We start from the raw sequence: 23,023 nt of genomic DNA, 5'->3' as shown, positions 1-23,023 counted from the left end.
GGGACAGATATAAAACAGAAAATGTTGAGCAAAGAATAAATAGGGAGAGAAAAATGGAATATGATAGGAAGCCAGCCAGACATATAAAGAAAAGTTATGACAAACATATTAAAAAGGATAAGGGTTATCAAAGGGATTGTTGGTCCTATAGAAAATGAGTTTGGAGAATTAATTATGGAAAATAAAGAGATGTTAGATGAATTGAACAAATATCTTGGTATACTTCACTGTAGAGGATACAGAAGTTGCAATAAATCAGAAAATGGAAGAGCAGAGATGAAGCCAAGAAAGTCACAATCACCAGTGAAGTGGTACTGAGTAACTGTTAAGGCTGTGGGTTGACATATGCCCAAGCCCTCATGGACAATTTATGAGAGTCTTCAAAGAAGTAGCAAATGAGATAGTTAATGCATTAGTTTTAATTTTCTAAAAATCTATTGTTTCAATTAATATTCCATTAAATTGCAAGATAGCAAACATAACTCATTTATTTAAAAAGGGAAACAGAAGCCAGAAACTACAAACCAATTTGCTTAAAATAGGGAAAATATGAGAAGCTACTGTTAATGAAGTTATAACAGAGCACTGAGATAAAGTCAAGGTCATTTGACAAACTCACATGGTGTTCTTAAAAGGAAATCATGTCTGGCCAATCTATTGAAGATCTTTGAGAAAGCAACATGTGCTGTGTAGAAAAGGAAGCCAGTGGATGTACTTTATAGATTTTCAGAAGGCATTTAGCAAAGTGCCACATCAGAGAATGTTGAGGAAAATAAAGCTCATAGTGTAGGGAATGTCATGGATAGAAGATTAATTGGCTAACAGAAAGCAGAGGGTAAGCAAGATGTAACACATGGTGTATCGTAGAGATCATTGCTGGGACCTCAGCTGTTTACAATTTATAGAAATGACTTGCATGAAGGAATGGAGGGTGTAGTTACCAAATTTGCTGACCTTACAAAGATACGTAAGAAAGTATGTTGCGAAAACGACATAAAGAAATTAAAAGAAGATATAGTTAGGTTAAGTGAATGGAAAACCTATCTGCCAAATGGACTGTTATGTAGGAACTAGGAATTCCCTCAGGGAAGGCGATGGTCAACTGACGTTGTTGCTAGATAATTCATCCAGAGACACTGGTAATGTTCTGGGAACCTGGGTTCAAATCCCCTCCATGGCAGATGGTGAAATTTGAATTTAATTAAAAGCCTAATGATGGCCAGGAAACAATTGTCAGGAAAAACCCATTTGGTTGACTAATTGCCTTTAAGGAAGGATATCTGCTGTCCTTATTTGGTCTGGCCTACATGGGATTCCAGACCAATGTAGTTGATTCTCAATTGACCTCTAAGCACTGAATGCTGGCTGAGCCAGTAATGTCCATACCCTATGAATGATTTGAAAATAAATTGTCTACTTTGGCAGGAAAACTAAAAACAGGTATTAATTGTTACTCTCTAGTTAGGATAGAATAGCCTTTATTGTCATGTGCACTCAATGAGCACAGTGAAAAGTTTGTAATGTCGCCTCTCGGTGCCATCTTAGGTACAGAGTACCCAGGTACAGATATTTTAAGTGTTATTACAGAGTAAAAATAATATGGATAAGCATGAGAATAGAGTTTAAAAACTCCAAAATTATAATAAAAAGTGACAATAATATACTTAAGTTTGAGAAGTTCTAGTCCTTTTCCAACATGAGTCTGTGCCTACTGACTTCAGAACACAAGGTACTGCTGTCTCCATGCACTGGTCTCTGTCTAGGACTCACTCTGCTGCCGCTCTGGAGTCAGGCCGACACTTGATCTGCTCCCACTTTGGGTTCAGCCCATGCGCTCTAATTAGTTAATTCAGTGGGCAAGTTTTAAAAAAATTGTTTTGTGTGCGACAGGTTTTGGATCCACTGCCTTTCGTCATTTATACAAATGATTTCGATGTGAACATAAGAGGTATAGTTAGTATGTTTGCAGATGACACCAAGAAGAAGGTACAACAGGATCTTGATCAGATGGGCCAAAGGGCTGAGGAGTGGCAGATGGAGTTTAATTTGGATAAATGTGAGGTGCTGCATTTGGGAAAGGCCTACCAGAGTAGGACTTATACACTTATTGGGGAGTGTTGCTGAGCAAACAAACCTTGGAGTGCAGGCACATAGTCATTTGAAAATGGAGTCTCTGGTAGATAGGATAGTGAAGAAGGAGTTGCTTTCCTTTATTGGTCAGAGAATTGAGTATAGGAGTTGGGAGGTCATGTTTTAGCTGTACAGGACATTGGTTCGGCCACTTTTGGAATATTGCATTCAATTCTGGTTTCCCTTCTACAAAGAGGATGTTGAAAGGATTCAGAAAAGATTTACAGGGATGTTGCCAGTGTTGGAGGATTTGAGCTAAAGGGAGAGTCTGAATAGGCTGGGGCTATTTTCTCTGGAGTGTCAAGAGGCTGAGGGATGACCTTATAGAGGATTAGAAAATCAAGAGGGGAATGGAAGAGTTGGACTGAAGGATCTGGTTCTGTATTGTGCATGTCTATGACTCTATTTAAATGGTGAGAGAAGGCAGAGCTCTGGGATGCTGAGGGATCCAGGCTTCCTACAGCATGAATTGCAAAAAGTTAGTATGCAGGTACTGCAAGTAACTAGGAAGCTAATAGAACACTCTATCACAAGGGGAATTATTGACAAACGTAAGGAGATTATGCTTCAATTATACAGGGCATTGGTGAGACCATATCTTGAGTACATCAGTCACCTTATTTAAGGAAGATGTAACTGCATTGGAGGCAGCTCAGAGAAGATTTGCCAGACCAACACATGAAATACGTGGGTTGGAGGAGATTTTGGACAGGCTAGACACTTATCTGCTGGAGTTTAGAAGAATTGATTGAAACATGGCAGGTCTTGACAGAGGACGTAGAAAGGAGGTTTCCTGTTATGAGGGAGCTAGGAGTCACTGATTAAATATTAGCGGTCACCCATTTAAGACTGAAATGAGGTGATTTTCTTTCTTAAAGATTGTTGAGAATCATTGGAACTTTCTTCTGAAAATGCGAGGAAGCAGGATCCTTACATTTTTTTAAGTCACGGGTAGATTATTATTAAGCAAGAGGGTGAAAGGTTATCAGTGATAGGCTTGGATGTAGATTTGAGGTTTGAATCAAATCGGCCATGACTTTATTCAATGGCAGAGCAGGCTAGAGGGGCTGATAGTCTACTGCTGCTCTTTGTAGCTAGGTTGCAGTTGTAAACATGCAGTCAAACAAATGAAAAACCACTGCAAAAAATAAAATGAAAGCGTTGATGAAACTCCAGTTGAGGTTTCCAAAGCTAATGCCTTTTGTTCACATCGAGACTTCATGCACTGAACCTGTGAATTCAGGAGGGAAATTGAATTCCCCTCTCCCTCTCCCAATCTCACTAAAGCAACAATTGTAGCTATCTTGAAGGAAGGTGATGAATCATGTTCTGGAAACAGGGTACTTCCCTGTTGCCCGTTGCAGGAAACAATCGTCACAATCATTCTCCTGAATCACCCTCTTCCTGTGGCTGAGGTAATCCTACCAGAGACAAAGCAGTTCTAAACCTTCCTGAGGAACTTCTGCCATTTTCTTTGTTGCCAGACAAACTCAATAAAGAAACATCGAGAACAGCCCTTCTCCATTGGGCGGAACTGTGGCTCAGTGGGTAGAACTGCTGTCTTACAGCGCCTGGGACCTAAGCTTGACTCCAGCCTTGGGTCTTTGAGGAGTTTGCATGTTCTCCCTGTATTTGCGTGGGTTTGCTCTGGTTTCCTCCCACAATCCAAAGATGTGCAGGCTAGGTGGGTTACCATTGGAAATGTATGGTTACCAGAATGGGTCTGGATGGGGTGCTCTTTGGAGGGTCAGTATGGATTTGACGGGCCTGCTTCCACACTGTAAAGATTCTATGAACACCAGGATCTTTTCATTGTGTTCATCCAGACCAAAACTTATGCCTAACAAGGGCGGCACGGTGGCTCAGTGGTTAGCACTGCTGCCTCACAGCACCAGGATCCCAGATTTGATTCCAGACTCGGGCGACTGTCTGTGTGAAGTTTGCACATTCTCCCTGTGTCTGTGTGAGTTTCCTCCGGTTTCCTCCCACAGTCCAAAGATGTGCAGGTCAGGTGAATTGGCCATGCTAAATTGCCCATAGGTTAGTGCGTTAGTCAGAGGGAAATGTGTCTGGGAGGGTTACTCTTTGGTGGGTCGGTGTGGACTTGTTGGGCCGAAAGGCCTGTTTCCACAACGTAGGAAATCTAATCTAATCAAGGCTCTGTAAGTCGTTTGGGAAACTTCATCTCAATCTTGCAACTGCTTCCTGTTGATGTAAGTGCAATTGAGTTGAGTCGGAGATCTGAAACAGACATCTGCAAAATCCAGCCTGTGGTCATGTGATAACCTCCACACTATTTGCAATTTACCTAACATTGGTAATTTGGCTTCATAGCATATCAGCTGCTCTAGTCTGTGTGTGTTATACATGACCTTAATGGAGAACTCTTTAACCTCAGTTACCTCTGTGCCGATGTGAGGCTGCCCACTATGGTCAGGCCTGACCTAAGGTATGTGGATGGGTGCAAGGTTATTGCTAATTTTGCACCAGATTCCCAAGCCTCTCTTGATCTCTTAAATTCTCCATAAAAGGTGACTCTCGCTATCTTTGAATATTGTCAAAACAAAACCCATATCAAGCCCAGACTTAGTCAGTCAAATACCCCACCTCCTGGATGAACACTGGAGTATATTGAGCACATCCCATCTCCTGGTGGTCATCATAGACATGGCGATCCATCATTGGATTTGCTGCACTAGCTTCTACAAACTGTGGCAAGTGAGCGTTTGATGCAGAAGACCACATAAATCAACAAAAGTCCTACTGTACAAAGCTGTTGCCACCATGAGCCTACACTGCAAGGTTCCTGGACTGTATCAGTGGCACAAATGTGTACCCAAGAGATTATACCAGCAATGCATTTGCCGTGTTTCCAGATACAACGGGAGAACCATTGAATAAACATTAGAGTCTTTCTTGTAGTCAGCTCTGCCGTGGCAGGAACACGATTCAGAATAGAACTTCAAATCAAGAGACACCGACAAAAAAAGGTTAGGGTTATGATCATGTAGTTTGGAGTTGGATTTAGTACAGTTAGGAGATTAGAGGCTGAGTTTCTGGATTTTGGGTAAATATGGGGATTAGGTTATCTGGGGCTGAGATTATTGGGCCACGATTAGAATTCCTTCTTACCATTGTTTTGTCAGAAGCAGAGCCACTATATTCTGTGTCTGTCCCACAGTGGCTCAATGGATTGCACTGATGCCTCACAGTGCTGGAGACCCAGGTTTGATTCCAGTCTTGGGCGACTATATATGTGGATTTTGCATGTTCTCCCAGTGGGTTTCCTCTGGGTGCTTTTGTTTCCACCCACAGTCCAAAGATGTGCAGGTTAGGTGGATTGAATACGCTAAGTTGCCCACAGTCTTCAGGGATGTGCAGGCTAGGTGGATGAGCCATGAGGAATGCAGGGTTACTGGGATGGAGTGGGTCTGGATGGGACACTCTTCAGAGGGCTGGTCTGGACTGGTTGGGTTTAATGGTCTGTTCCCACACCACAGGGTTTCTATGATTTTTAACAACAACTCGAGGAGTCACCCTTTCTGAATCATGGATGGCATCAATTGTAACAGAAGAACATGTGAAGCATGCCTAAATGCTTTGCAGTGCAAGCTCAGTGCAGTCAGGCACTCTGAAAATTTACCTGTGAGTTCAGACAACATATAAGTGAGATTGTGATGTGCACACAGTGTGATCTAAAGTAGTGCTGGTTGAAAGATGGGTGGTAACCAAGACTCTAGGAGAACTCCCTTGTTCTTCATTGTTATGCATTTTTATCCGAAATTTTCAATGAGGAGCAAGGTTTCTGAACCAAACATTTATTCCCCCCAACCAACATCACCTCAACCATATTATTCAAACATTACCTCATTGCTATTTTGCTGTGGGCAATTTGGCCGATGAATTGCCTACTGTGATGACAGTAGGAACGCGTTATGGTCATCGAAGATGCTTTAACACTATGTTGGCCCCTCCCCTGAACTCAAAGATGCCACTCTTAAAGGAGACCAGCGGCCTTCTCTTGGAGTTCTGGCCTACATTTTGGTCGCTGCCTGGCCGTGGAGTAATGTTACTCTAGAGTGTTGAGCACAGGGGATCTTGAACCATTGTTCCCACTCCCCCATTCTAGCATCCTCATGAGTAAAAAACAAAGGCATTCAAAGCACAACACGCCCATCTTTTTATTGCCCTTGCAATATTTCTTTCCCCCCAGATTTGTTCACTGTGGTACAATAAGAATGCAACAGGAGAACGTGAAAGGGTTCAGAAAAGATTTACAAGGATGTTGCCAAGGTTGGAGGATTTGAGCTATAGGGTGAGGTTGAATAGCTAGGGCTGTTTTTCGGAGGCTGAGGAGTGACTTATACAGGTTTATAAAATCATGAGGGGCATGGATAGGATAAATAGACAAAGTCTTTTTCCCTGGGCTGGGGGAATCCAGAACAAAGGGCATAGGTTTAGGGTGAGAGGGGAAAAGATATAAACGAGACTTAAGAGGCAACGTTTTCACTCAGAGAATGGTACGTGAATGGGATTGCTACCAGAGGAAGTGGTGGAGGCTGGTACAATTGCAACATTTAAGAGGCATTTGGATGGGTATATGAATAGAAAGCATTTGGAGAGATATGGGACGTGTGCTGGCAGGTGGGACTAGATTAGGTTGGGATATCTGGTCGGCATGGACGAGTTGGACCGAAGGGTCTGTTTCCATGCTGTACATCTTAATGACTCTATGATTGGTTACCCTGCACTCATTAGGATTGAAAGTGACCTGAAGGGTACCGTATTTTTTTTAAAAAATAGTGTTTATCTCCACTTAAACAGGATTGCTGGAAGCAGTTAAAAACACCTATCTGGGTGTGGTGCAGTAAAGATTGTTAGCAACTACAGAACCAGGCTGAGTCAGCTCCCTCAGGAGAAGAAGAGGGCAAAATAAAAACAAAAACAAGATTCCCAGTGTGCACATCATGAACTTTAGTAACCTTTCAGACTAGTTTTGCGCAGTAGTCTGCCTCGAATTTCTTGATCCCTATTAAACCATGAAATAGAACAGGCTGCTCTGGCTTTCATTGCAAGGGAGGTCGTCATGTGTGACAGTTCCATAAAGATATGAGAGTGAGTGGACAAAGATCTCACAAGTAGAATTGCAATGTGGGACAATGTGAAGTCATCCTCTTTGGCTGGAAATGAAGCATATCATATAAACAGTGAGGGATGGCAGAGTTTATTATGCAAGTACAGCAAGTAATTAGAAAAGCTATAATTTACCCTGAGGCCAATTGAATACAAAAGTAGGGAAGTTCTGATTCACTTTTACAATGCATTGGTGAGACAGCATCTGGGTTACTGTGGACAGTACTGGTCACCCTATTTAAGGAAGGATGTAAGTGCATTAGAAGCAGTTCAGGGAACGTCTACCAGCCTAATACCTGGAATGGACCAGTTTCAGTATGCGGAATGTTTGAACAGGCTAGGCTTGGAACCATTCGAGTAGGGCAAGCAGAGGCCTGACCAAAACATCTCAGATCCTAACAAGGCCATGATGTGGTAAATGCAGACAGGATGGCTCCTCTTGTGGGGGATTTTAGAAATAGAAGTCACTGGTTGAAAATAAGGGGTTGCCCATTTACGATGCAGTTGAGGAGAATTTTTTTCTCTGTCAGAGGGTTGAATTGAATTGAATTGAATTTATTGTCACATATACCGAGGCACAGTGAAAAGCTTTGTCTTGCGAGCAATACAGGCAGATCATTTACTTAAGTAGCAGAGATAAGTAAATAATAGGTAAACAGCAGCAAAAACAAAAACACAGGTACAGGCAAATGTTAAGGGTTTGTGAGGCCATTCAGTATTCTAACAACAGGAAGGTAGAAACTGTTTCAAAACCGGCTTGTGTGTGTGTGTCTGTGTCTGTGTCTGTGTGTTCAAATGCTGAGTCTTTGGGACTCTCTTCCTCAAAACGTGGTGGAGGCAGACCTTTTAAATATTTTACAGGCAGAGGAAGAGTAAGCAGAGAAAGATAGTCAAAGATAGGTAGGCATGTAGGATAATCAGAACAACTATGATATTATTGAATGGTGGAGCAGGCTTGAGAGGCAGCATGGCCTACTCCTGATCCTAATTCATACATTGACATTATTATTGAAACTTAATGCTATCTGGTTCTCTGCAAACAGGAAATATTTAAAACATACTCTCTGATATAGATTGTTCTTTGGACTCGAAGGATTAAGATGCGATTTGAGGGAAGTGTCCAAAGCCATGAAGGGTTTTAATAGAGGAGATTGGGAGAACCTGTTGCTATTCTAGAGAATGGTTGTCAATAAGAGGGTAACGATGGTTGTCTTTCTTCCCTGGGTGTCATCCCTCATCTAACTGAAGCCTAGTGAACAGGATGCAGTCTCTGAATGAAGAGCGAGTCACTTTGAACTGAGATGAGAAGGAACTTCTTCACTTAAGGGGTGGTGAATCTTTGGAATTCCTTGGCCCAAGGCACTGTAGAACCTCAGTCATTGAGTATATTCAGGGCTGAGTTTGGAAGATATTAAAAATATTCAGGGATATGGGCTAATGCAGGAAAATGGTGCTGAAGTAGAAGCTCATTGAATGACAGAGTGAGCTGCTCCTGTTTCTCATGTTGTTCTTGTGTTAAGAGGATATGGATTTCAGGTGATTGTCAAAGAAAGCAGGAAAGATGAGAAGATACAAGGGATGCTGTAGCAACTCATTAATTCTTCTTAGGCAACCCCTTCCAAGCCCATTAGCTTTCCCATCTAGAAGCGCAAGAGCAGCAAATGCACGGAAACAGAACAACCTGCAAGTCCCCCTGCATTCCACATGCCATCCTGACTTGGAAGTATATCACCATTCTTTTTCTGTCGTTGACTTCACATCCTGGGATTCTGTCTCTCTCTGATCCAAAGACCTGAAGTTCACTACCAGCAATGTAGGTGCATCTAAACCCCAAGGGCTACAGTGGTCCAAAAAGATGACTTACCGCTCTCTTCTCAGGGGCTATTAGAGATGAGCAATACATGCCAGTCCAGTTAGCAACACCATGAATGAACAAATAAAAGGTTATGATCTCACTTGTTGGAAGGGTGCTGAAAGCAGATTCAACTGCTCCATAGAATCGCTACAATGTGGAATCAGGCTATTTAGCCCATCGAATCAATACCAACCCTCTGAAGGGAATCCCAACATGATGCATCCCACCCCCCACACTATCGCTGTAATCCTGCATTTCCCACAGCTAATCCACCTAGCCTGCACATTCCTAGACACTATGGGCAATTTCCTATGGCCAATTCACCTGCACATCTTTGGACTGTGGGAGGAAACCAGAGCACCCAGAGGAAACCCATGCAGACATGGGGAGAATGTGCAAACTCCACACAGACAGTCGTCCGAGGCTGGAATCAAACCTGGGTCCCTGGCAATGTCAGGCAGCGGTGCTAACCACAGAGCCACCATTCCAAAGGAATTTGATACATCATTGAGAAAGAGCACCAAGAATGGAGCAGGTAAACAGCCTGTGGACATGTTAGCACCACACAACAATCTTCTCAAGGGCAATTCGAGGTTGCTTATCATTACTGTTACTGCCAATGATGCTCATGTTATGTGAATGAATCAGTGAATGAATGAATGGACAGATTTAGGTAACTCTTTCACAGAGTTGGTGCAGGCATGATGGGATGAACGGCCTCCTGTGAATTTGTGAGTCTGCATTAGGCTACCACAAACCGCAGTAGACATAGAGAGAATCATATTTTTATTCTCATCCATCTAGTCATTCCATTTAAATCTCCATTTCTCCTGGTGATGGGAAAAAAATTGTCTTCAAGCTGATTTTAAATATTTGTCGTTCTCATATTATCAAGGGTCTGTCAGGGCACAGACCATCAAAATCCACCTGGCTCCATCAGCACTGTAGGAAGAAGGTCACTAGCCTCTCTGCTCAGCCAGCATAAGTGCCACCACCTTCTCTCCCATACCTCATCCTCACTCTACCTCTGCGACTGCACCAAGTTCCCAATAAGACTCCTGCTCTACCACTCTCACTATTGCATACCATGTGTTCTCCCACTCACTCCCACACTCGCCATCAACCCCCATGTTAATCCTGTGCGCCCTCTGCACTGCCTTCTCGCTTCCTCAGAACACCTCACTACCTCATGGGCACCTCCACTTGCACCAACAGTAACCATATTGCCAGCCACGACAAATTCCCTTTCTTTCATCCCGGGAGAAAGCAGCCCACAATAGGGAGGAAGGAGTGATGTTCAGTGAAGGGCTGCCTGACATTTGGCTCCTCAGTCTCTAGGAGAGGAAGATCCTGACTCTATCAGGCCCAGGTGAGCCAACTGACTGTCTCTGGGTCCCTGGACTGGAATCAGAGGCTGTGCTGGCACCCTCTAGCTGAAGGACTGAGGACTGTTGACAATCTCAGCAGGCTTCCTGACATGGTACCTGTGCTAAGGGACAAGGCAGTACAGAGTTACTGTAAACCTGGTTGTTCTGGTTGAGGGGGCGACGTGCAAAAGGGCAAAGCAAGGTGGAGTTGCAGTACGCAGCCAGGCAACAGGAAGAAAACTAGGCCCTTCTGCCTTTTGAGCCGTCTCTACTGTTCAGTGAATGCTAATCTTCTGTCTCAATACTTCCCTCATATTATTCAATTGGCCTACTGATCACAAGTCTACCATTCGCTACCTTGAATATGCTCAGTGTCTGAGTAACATAGGAGACTGAAAGCTCTTTCAGTGAAGAAATCTCTCCTCATCTCAGTCCAAAATGGCTGACCTCATATTCTGAGACTGTGCCTCCAATTCTACATCCTCAAGCCACGGAATCACCTTCCCACCTTTCCACCTTTGTGAAATCTGTATGTTTCAATGAGATATTTCTCTTAACTTGCTGGGGAAGTGTGAATCTGGGCTGAGAGTACCTAACCTTGCTCACAGGACAATCCTTCCATTCCAGGAGCCAATCTACTGAACCTTTGTTGCATTTTAAGAATAGCCCTTTTCTGACATGGTGCCTGTGCTAAGGGACAAGGCAGTATAGAGTTACTGTGAACCTGGTCATTCTGGTAAGGGGGTCAGGACTATATAATATCCTTCACATGCGTCCTCGCATTCCCCTTGCAATTGCAGTAACTCCCATTCCTTTATAATAAAAGTTAGCATATCATTGACCTTCCTGTTATAGGAAGGATATTGTCAAGCTGGAGAGGATTCAGAAAAGATTTAGTAGGATGTTGCTGGATATGGAGGGTTTGAGAGGGAAGGAGAGGCTGGATAGGCTGGGACAGCTTTCACTAGAGCGTAGGAGGCTGAAGGGTGACCTTAAAGCAGTTTATAAGATAATGAAGGGTATAGATAAAGTGAATGGCTGGTGTTTTATTCCGCTAGGATGGGGGATTTCAAGACTAGTTGGCATATTTTTAAGATGAGAGGAGAAAGATTTTTTAAAAATGTGAGGGGCAACAGTTCTACACAGAGAGTGGTTCGTGTGTGGAATGCACTTCGAGGTAATGATGGGTGTGGGTACAGTTACAAAGTTTAAAAGGCATTTGGATAAACACGTGAATAAGAAACGTTTGGTGGGATATGGTCCAGTAGCAGACAGGTGGGGCTAGTTTAGTTTGGGATTATGTTCTGCATGGACCGGTTGGACCGATAGGTCTGTTTCCATGCTGTATGACACTCTGATTCCTAATTGTGTGCAGTCCCTGGAGGTAACTTTTCTGTTCCTAATGTGTAAGGACACCCATGATCCTATGTCCTATTGAATACAAAGATAACTCAGTCTTCCACTGTTGAAAAAATATTCAGCTTTTCTATTTTGTCTGAGGACCTTCTATTTCACTGTATTATATTCCATCCGCTGACTTCTCACCCACTCTCAACCCTTCGCAGTCCCTTTATATCCTACCCACTGCTTCTATTCCCACCTATGTTTCCTACCACAAGAGCACTGGGCCCATCCCAGCCCACAGTGACACAAGCCAAAATTCTGAGAGCGCATGACTCATTCACACACCATTTATTTCCTGGTTCCATCATAGTGTTCCTCCCTCCGTTGTGAAGACACTTGTGCTGCTGGATTACCATTTGGTAAGGCTGCCCAGTTGTTCCAATGCCTTCTCTAGCTGTACAAACAGCACACACAGCCACAAAGAGGAAGCCAACATCATTTTGAAGTTAACAATTTTTGAGAAGATTTGTAGCTCAGGTTATTGATAAGTATGTAAGTTAGCTCGCTGAGCTGGAAGGTTCGTTTTCAGACGTTTCATCATACTAGGTAACATCGTCAGTGAGACACTACATTGGACAAACTAGCAGGAAACTTGACACCAGGATATATAAACACCAACTGGCCACCAAAAGACATGACCCACTATCACTAATTTCTATACATACAGACAAAGAAGGACACCACTTTGACAGGGACAACACACCCATCCTAGGACAGGTGAAACAAAGACACGCACGAGAATTCTTAGAGGCATGGCATTCTAACCAGAACTCCATCTATAAACACATCGATTTAGATCCTATCTACCTTCCCTTGAAAAAAAGGACCAGAAGTCATCCCCCTTAAGAAACCAAGACTTATAAGTAGAGAGCGGGACATACCACCAGCACTTCACCAGGGACTCTCACTGACGTTACTTAGTAACTTACACAAAACGTTTGAAAACTTCAAGCTCAGTGAGCTGACTTACATACTTATCATTTTGAAATGCCCAAAAGCCAATCTGAATGATGGCCTGTGCCATTTAGTGTATAGGATCTTTGTCTTCTGCTGAAGCAGGTATAGAGTGAGAGTTAGGGGCTTCTGTATCTATCAGGACTGGTGGGCTACGTGAGGGAGTGAGATGAATTCCATATCCGTCAGAATAACGAGAATCCAGAGACAGTAAGTTCCTGAGGGCAAGGCTGGTAAGTAGGGAACACGGGATGACTAGAGGAATTGAGGTTTTGGTCAAGAAGAATAAGGAAGCATCTGTCAGATATAGATTGCAGAGATCGAGTGAATCCTTAGAAGAGTATAAAGGCAGTAAAAGTATACTTAAGAGAGAAATCAGGAGGGCAAAAAAGGGACATTAGATAGTTTTGGCAAATAGGGCTAAGGAGAATCCAAAGGGATTCTACAAATACATTAAGGACAACAGGTAACTAGGGAGAAAATAGGGCCCCTCAAAGATCAGCAAGGCAGTCTACATGTGGAACCGCAGGAAATGGGGGAGATAGTAAACAAATATATTGCATCAGTGTTTACTGCGGAGAATAATATGGAAGACAGAGAATGTGGGGAAATAAATAGTGACATCTTGAAAAATGTCCATATTACAGAGGAGGTGGTGCTGGATGCCTTAAAATGCATAAAGGTGGATAAAGATTCTTAAGGGGTAGGGACAGCAGCCATAGCTCAGAAAAGGGCTGAGGACCTGAAAAGAGAATGTAGGGAGTTAGGGTGGAAGGTAAAAGACAGAACAAGCAGAATAGTAATCTCAGGATTGCTATCAGTGTCATGGGCTTGCAGGGCTAGAGACAAAGAGTGAGTGCAGATGAACACATGGCTGCAGGGCTGTTCTTGGGGGGAGGGTTTCAGATATGTGGATCATTGGGATACTTTCTGGGACCCGTACAAGGAGGACGGGTTCCACCTGAACGGGAGGGGCACCAATACCCTGCGTCAGAGGTTTGCTGGAGCTCTTCAGGAGGATTTAAACTAGTTTGGCAAGGGAGTAGGAATCAGAGCTATGGATCAAAGGATGGAGTAGCTGGTGTACATGCAGAGAGACTGTGAGGAAGGATAGACAGTTGATAGAGCAAAGGTGCAGTCAGTGTGATGAGTTAAACTGTGTCTATTTTAATGCAAGAAGTATCAGGAATAAGGGTGATGAACTCAGAGCATGGATCAGTAATTGGAACTATGATGTTGTGGCCATTATGGAGACTTGGATATCACAGGGACAAGGGTGGTTGTTGGATGCTCCAGGGTTTAGATGTTTCAAAAGGAATGGGGAGGGGGGTGTGTGGGTGAGGTAAAAGCAGTGAGGGTGTGGCATTACTAATCAGGGAGAGTATCATAGCTGCAGAAAGGGAGGTCATCGAGGAGAATTTGTCTACAGAGTTAGTATGGGTGTAAGTCAGAAACAGGAAAGGAGCAGTCACTTTATTGGGGGCTTTCTACAGATCTCCTCCCAATAGCAACAGAGACACAGAGTAGCAGATTGGGAGGCAGATTTTCAAAAGGTGCAGAAGTAACAGGGTTGTTGTCATGGGTGACTTCAACTTCCCTAATATTGATTGGAATCTCCTTAGTGCAAATAGTTTAGATGGAGCAGTCTTTGTCAAGTATGTCCAGGAAGGATTCCTGACTCAATATGTAGCTAGGCCGACCAGAGAGGAGGCCATATTAGATTTGGTGCTTGGCAACGAACCAGGTCAGGTGCCAGATCTCTCAGTGGGAGAGCATTTCAGTGATAGTGATCACAACTCCCTGACCTTTACTATAAACATGGAAAGGGACAGCAGCAAATGGTATGAGAAAGTTTTTAGTTGGAAGAGGGGAAATTACAATGCTATTAGGCAGGAACTGGGGGAGCATAAATTGGGAACAGATGTTTTCAGGAAAATGTACGACAGAAGTGTGGAGGTTATTTAAGAAGCACTTGCTGATAGTTCTGGACAGGTTTGTTCCACTGAGGCAAGGAAGGATTGGTAGGGTGAAGAAACCTTGGGTGACAAGGGATGTGGAACATCTAGTTAAGAGGAAGAAGGAAGTTTACTTAAGGTTGAGGAGGAAAGGATCAGACAGGGCTCTAGAGGTTTGCAAAGTAGTCAGGAAGGAACTGAAGAATGGACTTAAGAGAGCTAGAAGGGGGCATGAAAAAGCTTTAGCAGGTAGGATTAGGGAAAACCCTCAGAAATTCTACACTTACGTGAGGAACAGGATGGTCAGAGTGAGGGTAGGGCCGATCAGGGATAGTGGAGGAAACTTGCACCTGGTGTTGAGGAGATAGGGGAGATCCTTAATTAATAAACTGCTTCAGTATTCACTAGTGAAAGGACATTGGCATTTGTCAGGACAGCATGAAACAGAGTGATATGATCAAACAGATTGATGTTAAGAAGGAAAACGTGCTTAAATTTTTGAAAAACATGAGAATAGACATGTCCAGATGGGATTTACCCGAGGTTACAACAGGATGTAGGGAAGAGATTGCTGTGTCTTTGTCAATGATCCTTGCGCACTCACTGTCTACTGGAGTAGTGCCAGATGGCTGGAGGGTAGCAAATGGTATTCCCTTGTTCAAGAAAGGGAATTGGGATAATCCTAGGAATTACAGACCAGTCAGTCTTAAGTCAGTGGTGGGCAAAATATTGAGAGGATTCTGAGAGACAGGATTTAAGATTACTTGGAAAACCATAGTTTGATTAGAGATCATCAACATGGCTTTGTGAGGGGCAGGTCATGCCTCACAAACCTTATTGAATTCTTTGAGGATGCGATAAAACACATTGATGAAGATAGAGCAGTGGATGTGGTGTCCATGCATTTTGCCAAGGTGTTTGATAAAGTTCTCCCTGGTAGGCTCATTCAGAAAGTAAGGAAGTATGGGATACAAGGAAATTTGGTTTTCTAGACACAGAATTGACTGGCCTACAGAAGACAGAGAGTGGTGATAGATGGAAAGTATTCAGTCTGGAGCTCGGTGATTAGTGGTGCTCCGCAGGGATCGGTTCTGGGACCTCTACTTTTTATGATTTTTATAAATAACTTGGACGAGGAAGTGGAAGGGTGGGCCAATACGTTTGCTGATGACACGATGGTTGGTGGAGTGGTTGATATTGTGGAAGGCTGTTGTAGGTTGCAACGGGACATTGACAGGATGCAAAACTGGGCTGATAAGTGACAGATGAAGTTCAATCTGGAAAAGTGTGAAGCGATGCATTTTGGAAGGTTGAATTTGAATGCAGAATATAGGGTTAAAGGCAGGATTCTTTGCAGTGTGGAGGAACAGAGGGATCTTGGGGTCCGTGTCCATAGATCCCTCAAAGTTGCCACCCAAGTTAATAGGGTTGTTAAGAAGGCGTATGGTATGTTGGTTTTCATTAGCAGGAGAGTGAGTTTAAGAATTGTGAGTTATGCTGCAGCTCTATAGAGACTTGGTTAGATTCCACTTGGAATATTGTGTTCAGTTCTGGTTGCCTCATTATAGGAAGGATATAGAAGCTTTAGAGAAGATACAGGGGAGATTTACCAGGATGCTGCCTGGACTGGAGGGCATGTCTTATGAAGAAAGGTTGAGGGAGCTAAGGTTTATCTCATTAGAGTGAAGAAGGGTGAGAGGCGACTTGATAGAAGTGAAGAAGATGATGAGAGGCTTAGATAGAATGAATAGCCAAAGACTTTGTCCCAAGACGGAAATGTCTGTCATGAAGGGGCATAAGTGATTGGAGGAAGATGTAGGGGAGATGTTCGAGGCCGGTTCTTTACACAGAGGGTCATGGGTGTGTGGAATGCACTGCCAGCAGTGGTAGTAGAGTCAGATACATTTGTGACATTTAAGCGACTCTTGGATAGGCACATGGATGATAGTAAAATGTAGGGTATGTAGGTTAGTCTGATCTTAGAGTAGAATAAAAGGTTGGCACATCGAGGGCCGAAGGGCCTGTACTGTGCTGTACTTTTCTATGTTCTATAAATTTCTGGGACCTGATCAGGTGTACCCTAGAATTCTGTGGGAAACAAGGGAAGTGATTGCTGGGCCCCTTGCTGAGATATTTGTATCGTCAATAGCCACAGGTGAGGTGCAGAAAGATTGAAGGTTGGCTAACGTGGTGCCACTATTTAAGAAATGTGGTAAGGAAAAGTCAGGGAACTATAGACCAATGAGTCTGACATTGGTAATGGGCAAGTTGTTGGAGGAATCCTGAGACACAAAATTTACATTTATTTGGAAAGGCACAGACTAATTAGTGGTAGTCAGTGTGGCTTTGTACACAAAACCTCATGTCTCACAAACTTGATTGAGTTTTTTGAAGGAGTAACAAAGAGGATTGATGAAGGCAGAGCAGTAGAGACGATCTTTATGGACTTTAGTAAGGCTTTTGACAAGGTTCCTCTTGGTAGACTTGTTAGTCTGGTTAGATCTCATGGAATACAGGGAGAACTAGTTATTTGGATACATAACTGGCCTTAAGGCAGAGTGAGATGGTGGAGGGTTATTTTTCAGAATGGAGGCCTGTGACCAGTGGTGTGTCACAAGGATTGGTGCTGGGTCCACTGCTTTTTGTCATTCATATAAGTGATTTGAACGTGAACATAAGAGGTATGGTGTGTAAGTTTGCAGATGACACCAAACTTGGAGGTGTAGTGGACAACGAAGAAGTTTATCTCAGAGTACACGGGATCTTGATCAGATGGGCTGAGGAGTGGTAGATGGAGTTTAATTTAGGTAAATGTGAGGTGTTGCATTTCGAAAAAGCAAATCAGGGCAGGATTTATACATTTAATGGTAAGTCCTGGGGAGTTTTCCTGAACAAAGAGACCTTGGTGTGAAGGTTCATAGTTCCATGGAGTCCCAGGTAGACAGGATAGTGAAGAAGGCGCAAAAACTATGTAAAGAGAAATCAGAGTTATTGTTTCGGGTGACCCTTCCACAGAATTGGGATTTCCTTTCCAATCTTTTTTTCTTGTCCACTGACATTAATTTCTCTGTCGCTCCTGGTGTTTGACCAGGTATTTGCTAAAACCCATTTCCACAGCCCCATCACATTCCTCGGTGACTGTCTCTGGCTCAGACTCACCCCATGTGGATTCCAACTGAAGTTTTCTCCCTTGTGCTTTGAATCCACCCAGGATTACAGGGATCTTGGTGATGTTCAATATTCCACAGACTACTGGCCCATCTGATCAAGGTCCCATTGTACTCTAAGACAAGTCCACTACACCTCCAATTTTGGTGTCATCTGCAAATTTACTAAACATACCTCTTACGTTCACATTCAAATCATTTACATAAATGGCAAAAAACAGTGGAACCAGCACCAATCCTTGTGACACATGACTGGTCACAGGCCTCCAGTCTGAAAAACAACCCTGCACCACCACCTCTGCCTTCAAGCCAGTTATGTCTCCAAATGGCTAGTTCTCCCTGTATTCCATGAGATCTAACCAGTCTACCAAGAGGAACCTTGTCAAATGCCTTACTGAAGTCCATATAGATCAAACCTAATGCTCTTGCCACATCCTGAGATCCACAATCAGTGCCACGCGACGTCATACGCACACTCTCGACCTCTCTCTCCAGCAGCATTGCAACAGGCTGGCTCAGGGCTGCACCATTCCGCAGTTCCATTTCGCTGCACTAAGAAACTTTTTCTTTTCCTTTCGGTCATCAAAGCCACACGACAGCACTTCTGAGGAAGGACCACCAGACCTGAAACATTAACTCTGATTTCTCTTCACAGACGCTGCCAGACCTGCTGAGCTTTTCCAGCAACTTCTGTTTTTGTTTCTGATTTATAGCATCTGCAGTTCTTTCGATTTTTATTTAATGAAGAAAGCATTTGGAGTGCTCGTCTTTATTGGTCAGTACATTGAGTGTAGGAGTTGAGTGGTCATGTTGTGGCTATACAGGACATTAGTTAGGCCACTTTTGAATATTGTGTGCACTTCTGGTCTCCCTGTTGCATGAAGGATGTGGTTAAGCTTGAAAGATTCAGAAAAGATTTACAAGGATGTTGTCAAGGTTGGAGGGTTTGAGCTATAGGGAGAGGCTGAACAGGCTGGGGCTGTTTTCCCTGGAGCATCAGAGGCTGAGAGGTGACCTTATAAAGGTTTATAAAATCATGAGGGGCATGGATATGATAAATAAACAAGGTCTTTTCCCTAGGATAGGGGAGTCCAAAAGTAGAGGGCATGGGTTTAAGGTGAGAGAGGAAAGATTTAGATTAGATTACTTACAGTGTGGAAACAGGCCCTTCGGCCCAACAAGTCCACACCGACCCGCCGAAGCGCAATCCACCCATTCCCCTGCATTTACCTCACACTACGGGCAATTTAGCATGGCCAATTCACCTGACCTGCACATCTTTGGACTGTGGGAGGAAACCGGAGCACCCGGAGGAAACCCACGCAGACACGGGGAGAACGTGCAAACTCCACACAGACAGTCGCCTGAGTCGGGAATTGAACCCGGGTCTCTGGCGCTGTGAGGCAACAGTGCTAACCACTGTGCCACCGTGCCACCCACAAAAGGGACCTAAAAGGCAATCTTTTTACACAAAGGGTGGTGTGTGTATGGAATGAGCTGCCAGAGGAAGTGGAGGAGGCTGGTACAATTACAACATTTAAAAGGCGCCTGGATGGGTACATGATTAAGAAGAGTTTAGGCGGATATGAGCCAAATGGGACTTGATCTATTTTGGATATCTGGTCAGCATGGACAAGTTAGACTGAAGGGTCTGCTTCCATGCTGAACATCTCGATAACTCTATGACTCTATGACTGGTGCTCTGTATGTCGGAGTGAGGTTAATTCTATATCTGTCAGGATTAGTGGATTGTGTGAGGGAGTGAAATTAATTCCATATCTGTCAGGGTTGGTGGATTTTATGTGGGAGTGAGGTTAGCTCAGTTCGCTGGACAGCAAGTTTGCAATGTAGAGTGATACTGGCAGTGTAGGTTCAATTCTTTTACTAGCTGAGGACATCATGAAGATCTCACCTTCTCAACCGTGTCTACTGCCTTGTGTTTAAGCTCACCTGCAGTCATTTCTCTCTCTCTCTCTCTCTCTCTCTCTCTCTCTTAAATGAGAATGCAGTCCAACGCTGCTTGTAAAGCTATCATAGTTCATCCAGATCAATGAAGAATATTCTTTTACCTTTACCTACTAAACTCATGATCCAGTTCCTCTCTGCCCCTCTATTTCATTCTTAATTTGGTTAGACTCTGCTCCTATAATGAACAATGAACCTCACACTATTGTATTCCAATCCAGTCAATTTCACATCTGTCTACAAAACAACCAGCCGCACTCTAATAAATGAATTGTTTTGTGTCGTGTATGTCATCTGAACATCCCAACTCATCAAAATTCAGTGTTGTCAGACAGATTGAAAAAACGGCAATAATAGATTAGAAGCCCACTTATATCGATGTGCTCTCTGGAATCCTCTGTGCTCTCAGCCACTGTAACTAATGGGTTGTGATAATATTACAAACTTTTCTTTATTTCTCCCTCTTTCTTTAAAATTCAATTAGACACAAATTTCCTCTCTCAAAGCTAGTGGATTCCCTCCACATTCTCGAAGTTGTAACTGGATGTATTCAGCCAGGAAGTGTGACTGTTATGAGTACATTAATACTTCAGGCACACTTAACCCCCATTAGCCTTTTTATGAAGTCTTTTAATGTTTATGTTACAAATAAAATAAAAGTGAAGGATAATAATATGGAGGTTTAAACTAATAGTCCGGGGAACTTGAATCCAACACGGCCGTTTGAGAACTTGGGTAAATTTAATTATCTAGAAATGTAAAGCTGGTCTCAATAAAAGTGACCACAAAAAAAAGCCAAATTGTTGTTGAAATTTAATTCATTAATTCATAATCTTCTTTACTCAGTCCAATCTGATATGTGAATCCTGCCCTGTGTTCAATGTAACCTGATGGTGCACACAGTTTTATTAAGCTGACAATGATTCATAAAGAAAGGGCTGTAAAGAAAAGCCTGGGAACTATAGACCAGTAAGCCTAAAATCTGTGGTGTGTAAGTTACTTGAGAAGATTCTGAGAAATAAGATATACATGCATTTGGAAAGACAGGGTTTGATTCAGAGCAATCCTGGCTTTGTGCTTGGGAGATCATGCCTCACAAATGTCTTATAGAGTTCTTTGATGAAGTGACCAGGAAAGTTGATGTGAGCAGGGTGGTAGACGTAGTCTCTAAGGATTTCAGTAAGGCCTTTGGTAGGGTTCCACTTGATAGGCTGCTTTGGAAGGTTAGCTTTCATGGAATCCAGGGGGAGCTGGCAAGTTGGATATGCAATTGGCTTGATGGTAGGAAGCAAAGGGTAATAGTGGAAGGATGCTTGTCAGACTGGAGGCCTGTGACTAGTGGAGTACCTCAGGGGTGGTTGCTGGGTCCATTACTGTTTGTTATCTATATCAATGATTTGGATGAGAATGTACAAGGTATGATTAGTAAGTTTGCAGAAGACACTAAAATAGGCAAAATCATGGACAATGAGGAAGCTTATCAGAAACTGCAGCAGAACCTTGATCAGCTGGGAAAGAGGGCTAAGAAATGGCAAATGGAGATTCATGTCGACAAGTGTGAGGTCCTGCATTTTGGAAAGTCAAATTAAGGCAAGTGTGTCATGATGAATGATAGGACCTTAAGGAGTGTAGTGGAACAGAGGAACATTGGAGTTCAGGTGCATGAAAGTGAAGACACAGGTAGAAAAGGCAGTGAAGGCGGCTTTTGGTGCACTGGCCTTCATTAATCAGGACATTGAGAATAGAAGTTGGGAAGTTACGTTGCAGTTGTACAGGACGTTGGTGAGACCACACACGGAGTATTGTGTTCAGTTTTGGGCACCTTGCTGTTGGAAGGATATTATTAAACTGGAAAGAGTACAGAAGAACTTTACAAGGATGTTGCCACGACTCAACAGTCGGAGTTATTTGGAGAAATTGGACTTTTTTCCATAGAGTGTAGGAGATTGAGATCTTAAAGAGGTATATAAGGTCATGAGAGACATGGATAGAGTGAATGCATTTTATATTTTTCCCAGGTGTACAGAATCGAGGACAAGAGATAATCAGTATAAGGTTAAAGGGAACCTGAGGGGCAATTTTTTTACACAGGGAGTGGTATGTTTATGGAATGAGCTGGCAGAGGAAGTGATTGAGGCGGGTACATTAACAACATTTAAAAGGCATTTAGACAAATACATGGATAGGAAAGGATTAGAAGGATACGGGTCAAGTGGAAAATGGGGTTAGCATGGATGGACAGTTTGGTCGGCATGGACCAGTTTGGGCCAAAGGGCCTGTCTCCGTGCTGTAGGACTCAATGACTGCCATCTTCTTAGGCAACAATGGAATGGCAATAAACACAGGCCTTGTCAATGTGTCCCACATCATGAGAACTAAATTCATGGAGAATTTGCTCAATTTGCACCAGAGAAGATAAACTTTGATAGGAATTGTGCCTTAGTCAGGGGTGACCTGGAATTAAATATTCCTGATAATGCAAGGAGAAGAGGGACAAAGGGAAGGAGAAAAAAATGCCTTGGTAATGGAAGACGTAATATAACCTCAGAAAATTTGTATTCCTGTGGACATAGGCCCCAGGTCTGCCTCCTTCATCCTGAATGGATATCAGTCCTGTGTTATGGACCCTTGTACTGAACCACACCCTTGCCCACTGAGCTAATTGGCTTCTTTGTCGATGGTTACTTAAAATTTAAGAAGGTTATTATTCTATTGAGAGGACATTATAGTTCAGCAAAATGTTAGGAAGAAAAAAAGTTGTGGATGAAAGAGGAGTTTGCAGCAGTATTGCAATGATGGGTAACCATCTGCAGGCAAGTAGCTAAGTGACTTAAACTGAGACTGATCCACAGAACACATAGCATGCAACTATAAAACAGAACAGTGTTGGATTTATTTCTGGATAACTACACTTCATACAACATGAAAGGTGCTATGTAAATGTAATTTTTTAAATTTTCAATTGAAATAGATGGGCATTGGGAATTAGTAACCACAGGTCAATGGGGGTTGTGTTTTGGAGAAAGGAAAGGATCAAAATTAACATGATAATCTGAACTTAGACCAATTTCAGTGGAGTCGGTTGATGAAATG

Source organism: Hemiscyllium ocellatum, chromosome 8 (assembly GCF_020745735.1).
Source record: "Hemiscyllium ocellatum isolate sHemOce1 chromosome 8, sHemOce1.pat.X.cur, whole genome shotgun sequence".
In the NCBI taxonomy this organism is placed as follows: Eukaryota; Metazoa; Chordata; class Chondrichthyes; order Orectolobiformes; family Hemiscylliidae; genus Hemiscyllium; species Hemiscyllium ocellatum.
The sequence above is the reverse complement of the archived record's forward strand: the minus strand, read 5'-3'. Positions refer to the sequence as shown.